This window comes from Elephas maximus, chromosome X (genome assembly GCF_024166365.1).
Source record: "Elephas maximus indicus isolate mEleMax1 chromosome X, mEleMax1 primary haplotype, whole genome shotgun sequence".
NCBI classification, from domain to species: domain Eukaryota; kingdom Metazoa; phylum Chordata; class Mammalia; order Proboscidea; family Elephantidae; genus Elephas; species Elephas maximus.
The window spans coordinates 38,987,020-38,999,965 of NC_064846.1; the positions used below are offsets into that span (position 1 = coordinate 38,987,020).

The following is a 12,946-nucleotide window of genomic DNA, read 5'->3' on the forward strand; positions in this document are numbered from 1 at the left end:
TCTGACTGTTCCTCTCTATTAGGTTTGCAAAGCAATGTGTTGTTGGTTGTAATCTTTGAATGTTGAAAGATTTCCCAGATATAATTTTTTCATTTACTTTTTTTTTAATTGTACTTTAGATGAAGGTTTACAGAGCCAGTTAGCTTTTTGTTAAACAGTTAGTACACACATTGTTTTGTGACATTGGTTAACAACCCCACGACGTGTCAGCACTCTCCCTTCTTGACCTTAGGTTCCCTATTACCAGTTTTCCTGTCCCCTCCTGCCTTCTAGTCCTTGCCCCTGGGCTGCTGTGCCCCTTTACTCTCCTTTTGTTTTATGGGCCTGTCTAATCTTTGGCTGAAGGGTGAACCTCAGGAATGACTTTAGTACTGAGCTGTGAAGGTTCCTGGGGACCATACTTTCGGGGTTTCTTCAGTCTACCAGGCGAGTAAGTCTGGTCTTTTTTTTTGTGAGTTAGAATTTCGTTCTCCATTTTTCTCCAGCTCTGTCCAGGACCCTGTATCGTGATTTCTGTCAGAGCAGTTGGTGCCCATATATAAGTTTAATTGAAGTTTATTGAAATCAAGTTTATCTTGTTGCAGTTTTAGGAGATTGGGGCAGGATATGAGTTGAAATCAATTCGACAGCACCTAACAACAACAACAACAAGAAGGTTGCAGCAGAAACCTTCCCAGAATTTCTAATGATAGGTTGGGATTCTCTGATAGGGACAGGTTCTAGTCAGAAAGATCTTTTTGGTTGAATTCGTTTGGCTAAATAGATCAGTGAACTTAAGACCCTGGAAGCAGGTCTTTTCCTACTTTTAGTCTGAGGGAGACCAAACTAACTATAAAAAGCAGTCAGAAATATTTGCTTAAAATCTTATCTTCTCTCCAGAATATTTGAACCTTGGGGAGGTGTGGTTTACATATTCGGATTTCCACGGAGTGATCTGTGGATGTGTAGTCCAGTTTGAGCTCTTCATTGTAAGCTATTTGTTTTCTTTAGTCTTAACTGCCTTGAACAAATGGTTTCCAGTGATCAGGTTTTCTTAAGTATATTTTTATATGAAAAAGCTGGAATGGAATTGTCACATGTGATTGGGCATGTCTGTGTTGGGGAAGGGCAGTGGTAAACACCTATGTGAGCTTAGGTTAACCAATTAAACTTGAATGTTTGTGGTTTATCAAATGGGACTAACAATTCCCATCTCGCAAGTATAAAATGAGTTAGCAGCTGTGAAAGCACTTTGGCAATGAAAAACACTTTAACATATAAAATCATTATTTTGAGGAATAAGTCCATAACTGAAATATATGAGCCTTCATACCACACATTGATAGTGTATCATTGTCTGATCTGGCTTTAGGATGGGTAACCCATTGCCATTAAGTCCATTCTGACTCATAGTGACCCTATAGGACAGAGTAGAGCTGCCTCGTGGGATTTCAAAGGAATGGCTAGTGGATTCAAACTGCTGACCTTTTGGTTAGCAGCCAAGTTCTTAACCACTGTGTCACAAGGCTGGGTGGAGGATGGTAATTTGACCCCTGTATTCTTCGTAGTCTTTTAAGATTTTCTTCTCCAGTCTCCTAGCAGGGCATATTATCCAAGTAAGGCTTCTAATTGTCTTTGCCTTCAATATTTTGGGAAGGAAAGTCTGCTTAATTTTAATCTCATTTCTGTGAATAAGTGGATATGAGTTGTTATACATCTTTTTAAATATGTTGTTGTTAGGTGTCTTTGAGTCATTTCTGACTCATAGGGACCCTATGTACAACAGAAATACTCCCCGGTCCTGTGCCATCCTCACAATCATTGCTATGTTTGAGTCCACTGTTGCTGTCACTGTGTCAAGCCATCTCGTTGAGGGTCTTCTTCTCTTTGCTGATCCTCTACCCTACCAAGGATGATGCCCTTCTCCAGTGAGTGGTCCCTCTTGACAACATGTCCAGAGTAAGTGAGATAAAATCACACCATCCTCGCTTCTAAGGAGCATTCTGGCCGTACTTCTTCTAAGACAGATTTGCTTGTTCTTTTTGTAGTCCATGGTATATTCAGTATTCCTCGCCAACATCATAATTCAAAGGCATCAATTCATCTTTAGTTTTCCTTATTCATTGTCCAGCTTTCTCATGCAAACGAAGCGATTGAAAATACCATGGCTTGGGTCAGGCACACCTTAATCCTCAAAGTAACATCTTTGTGTTTTTAATACTTAAAAGAGGTCTTTTGCGGCGGATTTCCCAATGCAATACGTTCTTTGATTTTTTTGACTGCTGCTTCCATAGGCATTGATTGCAGATCCAAGTAAAACGTAATCCAAGTAAAATGAAAATATAGTATGAAGTAATAGAATCCAAGCAACACAGCTACACAGTTCTTATCCTAGCAAATTTTTAAAATAGAAATTGGAGTTGATAAAACAAGTATTTTACCTAGCTGAACTATAATTTGGTCGTTTGTTTGATTAAAAACAGAATTTATTAATCAAAGTGCTGGTTATCGATTTATTGCCCCTTAGCTCCAACCTCATACTGTTTGCCTTCTCTGTGAAAATAGACCTGAGCCCTTTAAATATTTGTTTCCTTTGCCATCTGTCATTGAAGTTTTATCAGTAGAGGGTGCTGGAAAGGCATTTCAGGAGGAGAGGGTTTTCCTTCCAGCTTCCATTGTACTCACTCAGCAGGGTGTTCTTACACTCTGGCAGCTTTGCTAGTGCTCAGCTTCTTCACTCAGTGTTCAGTAGCCTCTCCTGGTACCCCCACCCAGACAGTTTTGTAGCAGAGTGCTTCTGCTAAGAGACTTCCCTGCACCCTGTTGTTGTTAGATGCCATCAAGTTGATTCCGACTCATAGCGATCCTAGAGGGTGGGTTTCGGGCAAATTCCAGACAGACACCACAGCAACTTCTCTGCCCTTCCATTGAGCTATAGCCATGCCCTCTCCAACAAGGTCTGAATCTCAGTCGTGGGCTGGAGGCATTTTCTTGGATGTGGTATCTCAGCCTGCAGTGGAAGGTCTTCTTTGGGTGCTCTATCTCAGCCCTAGGGGTCGTGGCTGACATTTCTCTGTTTTTTAGAGTAGTCTTTACTTATTACTAGCCAATCCCTCAACACTCCGATTCCCTGTCATAGGCAATAATTTTTTATATGAAATGTTCCCTGGTCAAATTATTGGGTGGGTTCTGTCTCCTGAGTAGACCCAGATTGATACAACCAGTTAAAAGTCTCTATGAGCCACCATATATCACCTCTAAAAAACTATCAAAAAACCTACAAGGTGATTATTAAGAGATGATACCATTGTGCCTATAGTTGAGAAAATAAATACAACACATATCAAATATCTTTTAGGGAATGTCTTAAAATACCATAAATGTAAAATGTTCTTTCCGTGGAGTCTCTGTGTAACTCTTTGTCTCTATATCTCCTACTTTAGTTCTTAGTCTTCTCCCCTTCTTTCCCTATTTGCCTTTGTTGTTGTTAGGTGCTGTTGAGTCAGTTCCGACTCATAGTGACCCTATGTACAACAGAATGAAACACTGCTAGGTCCTATGCCATCCTCACAATCATTGTTATGCTTGAGCCCATCGTTGCAGCCACTGGGTCAATTCACCTCCTTAAGGGTCTCCCCCTTTTTTGCTGACCCTCTCCTTTACTAAACATGATGTCCTTTGTAGTCTCTTTCTAATCTCAGTGTCTTAGTTTCATAGAGCTGCTATAACAAAATATCACAAATCAGGTGGCTTTAAAGAAGAGAAATTTATTTCCTCACAGTTCTGGAGTCTAGAAGTCTGAATTCGGGGCGTTGCCCCTAGAGGATCATTCTTTTTCATTGCCTTCAGCTTCCAGTTGTTGTTCTTAGTTGCCCTTGAATCCATTGCGACTCATGGTGACCCCATGTATGCAGAGTAGAATTGCTTCGTAGAGTTTTCAAGGCTGTGGTCTTCTGGAAGCATATCACCAGGCCTGTCTTCTGAGGCACCTTTGCGTGGGTTCAAAGTGCCAACCTTTTGGCCAGTAGTCTAGAGTTTAACCGTTTGTGCCACCCAGAGGGACTCCTTCAACTTCTAGTAGCTGTCAGCAATCCTTGTGTTCCTGGGCTTAAAGGTGCATTTGCCTCTGTCTTCACATGGCATCTTCCCCCTGTGTATCTGTGTGTCTCTCTGTGTCTATATTCCGTTTTAGAAGATACTAGTCATGGGGATTAAGTTTAGGACCCATGTTAGCTACTCCTATATGGCCTCATTAACATCACAGAAACCTGCTGTCATGGAGTTGATTCTGACTCATAATGACCCTATATGACCTTGTAGAACTACCCCATAGGGTTTCCAAGGAGTGGCTGGTGGATTCAAACTGCTGACCTTTTGGTCAGCAGCCAAATGCTTAACCATTTCAAAGTGAACCCCTATTTCCCCCAAACACGATCACATTCACAGGTACAGGGGTTAGGATTTCAACACCTTTTTAGTGGGCACAATTAAATCCATAACACCTAGTTTGTGCTTATGAGGAACCTGTACATAGATCAAGAGGCAGTCGTTCGAGCAGAACAAGGGGATACTGATTGGTTTAAAGTCAGGAAAGGTGTGCGTCAGGGTTGTATTCTTTCACCATACCTAATCAATCTGTATGCTGAGCAAATAATACTATATGAAGAAGAATGGGGCATCAGGATTAGAGCAAGACTCATTAACAACCTGAGTTATGCAGATGACACAACCTTGCTTGCTGAAAGTGAAGAGGACTTGAAGCACTTACTGATGAAGATCAAAGACTACAGCCTTCAGTATGGATTGCACCTCAACATAAAGAAAACAAAAATCCTCACAACTGGAGCAGTAAGCAACATCATGACTGAAGTTGTCAAGGATTTCATTTTACCTGGTTCCACAATCAACACCCATGGAAGTGGAAGTGAAGAAATCAAAAGACACATTGCATTGGGCAAATCTGCTGCAAAAAAACCTCTTGAAAATGTTAAAAAGCGAAGATGTCACCTTGAAGACTAAGGTGCTCCTCACCTAAGCCAAAGTGTTTTCATTCGCCTCACATGCATGTGAAAGCTGGATGATGAATAAGGAAGACCGAAGAAGAACTGATGCCTTTGAATCAATTTTTGGCAAAGAATATTGATTATACCATGGACTGCCAAAAGAATGAACAAATCTGTCTTGGAAGAAGTACAACCAGGAATGTTTCTTGGAAGCAAGGATGATGAGACTGTATCTGACATAATTTGGACATGTTGTCAGGACAGATCAGTCTCTGGAGAAGGACATCATGCTTGGTAGAGTAGAGGGTCAACAAAAGAGAAGACCCTCAATGAGATGGATTCACACAGTGGCTGTAATGATGGGCTCCAGCATAACAACAGTTGTAAGGATGGCATAGGACTGGGCAGTGTTTCTTTCTGTTGTAACTAGAGTTGCTGTGAGCCGGAACCAACTCGACGGCACCTAGCAACAACAACAATAACCACAACCCAGGTTTATATTTGAGAGGCTGTCACCTGAGTTCTCTGGGTCTCAGTTTCTTTATTTGTAAGGTAGAGGTTATAAAAGATCATAAATTAATGAAATCAAGGACATGAAAGTGTTTTGTAGTTGGCAGGGCACCCTACAAAAATTGGGGTTATTACTTGCAGTTATTAAATAGCTTTCTGTTCCATGTTTTTAATTTTCAAATTATATTTTATTTTTAACAGCTTTGAGATACCTTCAGGAGTGCTTATAACCTAATAAAGCAGGTATATAAATTCAGGTAATTATTAGATAAGCAGAATGCTCTGAGTGCTAAAATAGGGGAACAAATTGTGTTATGGAAACTCTGACAATTAGAACTTAATTCCAGCCTGAGGATCCCTGGTTTAGTTGCAAGGAGAGCCACTAAATTTGAAGGGCCTAATAACCCAAACCAGCTGCTGTCGAGTCGATTCCGACTCATAGCTACCCTATAGGACAGAGTAGAACTGCCCCATAGAGTTTCCAAGGAGAGCCTGGTGGTTTTGAACTGTCGACCTCTTGGTTAGCAGCCGTAGCACTAAACCACTATGCCACCAAGGTTTCCGAAGTGTCTAATAGGTGCCATTTGTTAAATGGCTATAACGCAATGGGTCTTGTGCTAGGCACTTGGCATATATTATCATATTTAATCGTTATGGGTTTTCTTATATTAAGTTATTATGTTTTGGACTTATTTTAAAATATTTTGGTTGGGAACAGAGTTTTGCTTGTTTGTTTTTAATTGAAACCTACGTCCAGTTAGATACCAGAAGTCAGTGGCAGTAGAAGTTTTCAAGGTAAAAAATTCTATTTTTTATACAACTTTTCAGGTATGTTTTATATTTTTGTGTATGTCAATGAATACCTGCATTTGAAAAATTAGTTAAATCCTTTCCCTACAGAAGTAGATACAAAGATTCTTAGATAATCTTTATGTTGAAAAAGGGAAACGATTTGTTTAAAAACCAGTAAGATTCATTCTATCTTGTTTGCCAGTAGAGAGTGTTAGTGGGTGTAGAACTTTATAGTGAATGACATATATGATTGAATTTAGGAGGAGATGTAACATACTGTTGAAATAAAATCGGAGGTGGTTACTCTTTGAACACAAAGTAGCCTGTCAAATCACAGGATGAGTGCATCTCCCAGTGGAAGATGTTGCAAAGTGCAAGTGACTATGAGTCCTTGCTAAAGCACTTGCCTTTACAGCTTAGGTTCTGTGAGATGACCACCAAAGACACTTAATAACCACTCTCTTATGAAGTCAAAGGTATGAGTCTTCAGGTTTGTTAGAAACCTCCTTCTTCAGTTTGATTTACTTTGTGCTGAGTTCCACACCTTTTCTTTGTCTCTTTGCAGACAAGATGGAAGCTTTCTGTTTCTTTCACACATAAAATATGAACATAGCATGTTTAGCTTTTAAAAATAGGTTGTACCAGATCAGTGTTTTCTGATGTTTGGTGTGGATGCTACTGGTGGTGTGCATGCTACTGGCCGTACACAGACTAACACCTTCGATTTTGAATAGTTTTGCTGTTTGTTTTAATGTTTTTTGTGGGGAAAAGCCTAGTGTGTCACATTTGTGGATATTATTGTTGAAGTCAAAACTAGAGTAAGTGACAGTGTCTCATCCAGGCTAAATGAATTACTGGTGCAGTGCCCAGGCATGTCCAGGAATGAAGTGTTGCATTCATTTCAGTGATACAGCAAAACTTTACATCCAGAAGCTGGTAATTTTAAATAATGCGAAGTATTTATAGTATTCCTAATTGCAAATTGGAATCAAACCTGTGCTCTGTTTTTGTTGTTGTTTTTCCCTGTTGTTATTGTTGAATCCAATATGGATCAGTGCATAAAAATGGAACTTTGAACAAGTAAATATGCTGACTATGATGGAAATTTTGATAAAATCAGTCATGTATCTTCAGATAGATAAGATCATCAAATTTTCTAATTACCGAAACCACGTGGTACTGTTGTAAAAGGACCAACTACAAAGGAAACGAATATCATACGAAATGATGAAAAATATTTGAAATTTGTATTCTCATAAGCATGATGAAAATGAACCTCTTTCCTTCCATAGCATATGTTTGGAGACACGTGCACATTCTGGTGTGAAACCTTCTAACCCTATGTGTCATTTCGAAACACACACAGAGTGTGGTGGATGTGGCACTGTCTGGGGCAGAGGATGATGTTAGATTGAACGTGAGTATTTTTTATTTGAGGAGTTATATATCAATTTTTACAGTTGCCTTTTCTCTGTGGTAAGCAATACCAGTTTTCCATTTGCAGTAATAAGTGTACGTTTTCCTTTTAAAATAAATGTAAGTTTAAAAATAGTTGATTTAAACGATAAATAAATAATATAGTACTGAGATATGACCAAAAAAATGAAGGCAATTTGCAGATGACTGAAGATTGGGAGACTTTAGGAAACATTATATTCTATGTTCAAGCCAGTTAATTTTCTTGAGTACACGTTGGGTGCTGGGGGGCCGTCTTTTTTTCTGCGTTAGGTACTTTCAAACTCATAACGCAGAGAAGCCACATCTACCACCAATTCTAGGAAGAGGCCGAATGTACCAAGTGCTAAAACAGATGAAAGACAGACTGAGGTCAAGACTAGGTCCTTGTTTGATTACTAGTATCATTCAAGAAAATGCTAGAATATATAGGAACAAAATAACAATTCAAAGTACAAGTAAAAACAAAAACCCAGATTAATTTAGGCATTGTTGGTTGGAGGAAGGGATGTTGATAGGACACTATTTTAGAGATAATTTGCTTTTGAAATTAAGAACAGGGAACATGAATCATTAATTCAACAGGCTGTATTCAGGTTCCATACACTGTGGCCTTTCTGCCTCTACGGTTTTCTCTCTTAGTAACCTTGAAGTCACCCTTGACTTCCCCTATCCCGTTAACTATATCACAGTTAAAGAAAGTATAATAGAGGGTTTATGAATATATAGTCTGAAGCTAGACTGCCTGAGTTCAAATTCCAGTTTCAGTACTCATTCATTGTGTGGATTGTAGTCATGTCACTTAATTTTTCTCTGCCTTCATTTTCTCTTCTGTAAAATAAGGATGTTAATGGTACTCTAAGGTCATACCAAAAAAAAAAAAAAGAAAAAAGAAACAAAAAAACCCATTGCTACCAAGTCAATTCCAACTCATAGAGACCCAATAGGACAGAGTAGAACTGTCGACCTTTTGGTTAGCAGCCAAGCTTTTTAACCACTGTGCCACCAGGGCTCCTGTAAGGTCATAGGAAGGATTAAATGAGTTAAATAATTAAGTGGATAAAGAATTTATAACACCACTTGGTACATGGTAAGTACCCAAGAAATGTTAGCCATTATCACCAGTCAGTAAGTCCTGTCCCTTTTGTTTCCTAAAGACATTTTTGAATGTGCCCTGCTAATTCTGCTACCACTGCCTTAGGTTAAGACTTTATGTTGTCACACTCCTACAACTCAACAACAAAAAGACAAATGACCCCATTAAAATATGGGCAAAGGACTTAAATAGACTTTCTCCAAAGAAGATATAAAATGGCCAATAAACACATGAAAAGGTGCTCAAGGTTGTCAAGGTTGTTAATTATTATGGAAATGCAAATCAAAGCCACAATGAGATACCACCTTACACCCACTAGGATGGCTATGATCAAAATAACAGAAAACAAGTGTTGGCTACAATGTGGAAAAATTGGAATCCTTATCCATTGCTGTTGGGAGTATAAAATGGTTCAGTCACAGTATAAAACAGTTTAGCAGTTCCTCTGAAAGTTAATAGAATTATCATAAGGCCCAGAAATTCCCCTCCTAGCAATTCCCAAATGCTTTGAACGCAGGGACTGAAACAGATACTTGGACATCAATGTTCACTGCAGCATTATTCACAATAGCCAAAAGGCGGAAACAAACCAAGTATCCATCGAGAAAAGAATTAATGAACAAAATGTTGTATATATACATACAATGGAATAGTATTCATCCATGAATACATGTATGAACCTTGAAAACATTGTTGAGTGAAAGTCAGACACAAAAGGACAAATCATATGCTCCTACTTATATGAGATTTCTAGAAGAGGCAAGTATATAGAAACTTATATTTATCAGTCGTTATCAGGGGCAGGTGGGAGAGGGGACAAAGGGAAACTCATTGCTTAGGGGACACAGAACTTCTGTTAAAGGTGATGAAAAAATTTGGAAATGGATAGTGGTGATAGTTGAATACGATTGATGTAGTTGATATCACTAAATTTTACATATGAAAGATGTTGAATTGGCAAATGTGTAATCTACATTTTTACAACAATAAAAATATCGTTAAAAGGGCTGACTTTTTGTTATATGTATTTCATCACGGTAAAAAAGACTTTATGTTGTCACAATTGCAATTGTGCCTTAATTAGTCTTGCCCCCTTCCCACACCCAGTCATACTCTCTGTTTCACTTGACTGTGTGACACACACCTGCTCAATTTTACACACGAAGCTCAGGTGTTTACCTGTGTGAAATGTCCCTGATTCCCTACCATAAGTCACTTAAGACTCCTCATGTGCATTCAGGTCACTTTGAGCATACCTCCACCATAGCACATTTCACATTGTTTTGTGACTGCAGATGTTCCCTGCACTGTGACCACCTAGGCAGAAGAATGTTATGTGAGTTGAATGGGTGGTGTCAGGAAAAGCCATCTACAATTTGCAAAACAAAGAGACCAAGGGGTGTGTGTGTGTGTGTGTGTGTGTGTGTGTGTAGGGTATATGTTCAAAAGTACAAGTAGTTCCCAGCCTATAAATGGTGTGTCTTCTTGTTCTAAAGGTTTATTTACAAACCATATGTTTGGATAAAGGATTGCATTCTCCCATATTATACATGATGGTGAGATTTCTGACCCCGCCCCAAATTTGTATTTAATCTACTTAAGTTAGAATCAACTCGATGGGAATGGGATTAAGTAGCTGGCCCGTCCCATAGACAGTACTAGCCTGAGCCCTAGGCCTGAGAGCAGAAGGTCGGGAAAGGCATGGTGGATTCTGGACTGATCCTGGAAGACCTTGAGTGATAGAGTGAGCTTTGGTGAGCTTCTTTCATGACTCCTAATGCACCTTTTTTTTCTTTCTCAGTTTTTCATTTTTACATCTCAGTTTTCTATCTCCAGGCCCTCAAAGCCCTCCTGCTGCTAATTTTCTTGAAATAGCACCCCACCCAAAGCTGCAGAGGCTCCAAAAGGCTCTCTCCCACCTGCAGCCCACCCCATTCCCTCAGGGCAACAGCTCTTTGCTATTTGAAGAAACTTGAGTGAACTCATTCACACCAATGTGTGAATAACTGATAAACACCTCATCCTGGCAGCTGTACTTATAATTTTAACAGGCTTCTTGTTAGCTCAAATGAACCTGTAATTGCTGCAATTTTTGGCAGTAGTACAAAGCAAACAATGTGCTAGTGAGAGTGAGCGAGCGAGCGAGAGAGCGAGAGAGAGAGCGAGAGAGAGCGAGAGAGAGAGCGAGAGAGAGAGCGAGAGAGAGAGCGAGAGAGAGAGAGCGAGAGAGAGAGAGAGCGAGAGCGAGAGAGAGAGAGAGCGAGAGAGAGAGAGCGAGAGAGAGAGCGAGAGAGAGAGCGAGAGAGAGAGCGAGAGAGAGAGCGGAAGGAAGGGTGGGGGAAAGGGAGAGTAAGTTCACAAGTGGGTTCACATTGTAGATGATTTGGGGACAGGGAAAGCTCTGGCTAAGAGTTTTGCCTGATTTCCCTTTGCTCTTCACCTCCCTCCCCCACACTGTTCTATGCTTTTCTCTCTTGAATCCACAGATTCACTATAAGCTGTTAGTTGTTTAATTTATTTTTTTAATAATAGCTCCCATCACAGTTCTGGGTAAGGTGGTATTGTGTTTTTTAGTTGTGTGCCAATCTGGGACCGCCTACAGTGGGAAACAGGGTTGAATAGATAGGTGGGGCTGGGGTGGAGGGGAACCTTGAAAGTGGAGTCGACAAATACATCCACAAAAGTGAGGAGTCATGGCAGGTTTTTGAATAGAAGGTTGAGATGATGAAAGTAATATGGAAGCCATAATTAATTCTAAATGTTGAATTTGAAATGATGGGGTGTCAAGTTCACTCTTGGCTCGTGATTGTTTAATACAGAATGCTATTTTTGGCTACTGTTTTTTCATTGTCCTGGGACTTCTTCCTTTAACTGCTAGTGTCTGCCTCCCTGACAGTCTGACTGTTCTCTGTGGCTTGGATCTTAGAGTCTTTTATGACTCTTGAATTTCGACCAACCCATAAGGTTTCTGTGCCCCAGTAACAAAATTCAAGTTCAGTGTTAGCAAAACAAAGCTCCCTTTTATAAGACCAAATTTCTCTTCTTTTACATAAAAGCCTCCAGTCTTTCTAATGTAGAACATCCCAAAATAGTGGGTAATGGTCTACATCAGTTAGCCCTCCCTCACAGCTGGTGTAGACTCACCCCCGCCCCCAACCTTGTTGTAAATAGGCTCTTCCCTATGGGGAACCAATGCTCTTTTATTCTTTGTATTGTTCATTATGTTAATATCCTTAATATGTGTATCCTGCCAGTCCTGCATAAAGCGGAAGCCAGGAAGTGGGGTGAGAAAGGTATTGGAGACATGTCCTTAAACCTAAATTATAATTCTCACATCAGTGCAGTGTATTCATAGTCTTTTATCAAATAAAAGAAATAGGTATGTTTTTCTCTGTTTTGAAAGTTAGGGGGTTTGTTAGCATTGGGCCCTCCTGTGCTTCACCTGTATGTTTTACTCTGCACTGATCCCCGTACCGTTTTAGTTACTAGGCATTGGTGATATGCAGTGGCTTGCTTGTTTGAATTCACTGTTTTATTTTTCGTTCCGTCTTATGGAGCAGTGATTGTCAAACTTGAACTTTGTGGCTTACTATTTCATCATCACTGGTTGCAACAATACTTTAATAGGGTCTAATAGTTCAAGGGATATGCTTTTATCCTTTTCAATTAGCAGTCTGTAGAAATGACTGGCTTTAGGAGAGACTTTCATTTTTTCAGTATTCACTGCACTGGGTGTTGACAAGTCAATGAAATGTGTTTCTTTGGTTTCTAGCTTTCCCAATACTATTTTGACTTGGAAAAATGATTATTGGCACTTACTGAGACATCCAACTGTTCATCCTCCTATCATAAAGTTGTTGTGTATCTACTATGCCAGGCACCCACACACACGGTGTCGTGGATTGAATTGTGTCCCCCCAAAATATGTGTCAGCTTGGCTAGGCCATGATTTCCAGTATTGTGTGGTTGTCCTCCATTTTGTGATTGATGTAGTTTTCCTATGTGTTGTAAATCCTAATCTCTGCCTGTGGTTAATGAGGCAAGATTCGATTATGTTGAAGAGGATTAGGGTGGGATGTAACACCCTTGCTCAGGTCACATCCTTGATCCA

At 39.8% G+C, this 12,946-nt stretch overlaps 1 protein-coding gene across 15 annotated transcripts in view; it reads left to right on the forward strand.

The window, feature by feature from the left end:
* Positions 1–12,946, forward strand: part of KLHL13 (kelch like family member 13) — a 168,546-nt gene that overhangs the window by 80,833 nt on the left and 74,767 nt on the right. For 2 of the 15 annotated variants that reach the window (XM_049872666.1, XM_049872667.1), the window contains exon 6: positions 7,577–7,701. The exons of the other annotated variants lie outside the window; for them this stretch is intronic. The gene's annotated coding sequence lies outside the window, so the exon portion shown is untranslated. The remainder of the gene's footprint in view (positions 1–7,576; positions 7,702–12,946) is intronic. 15 annotated transcript variants of the gene reach the window in all.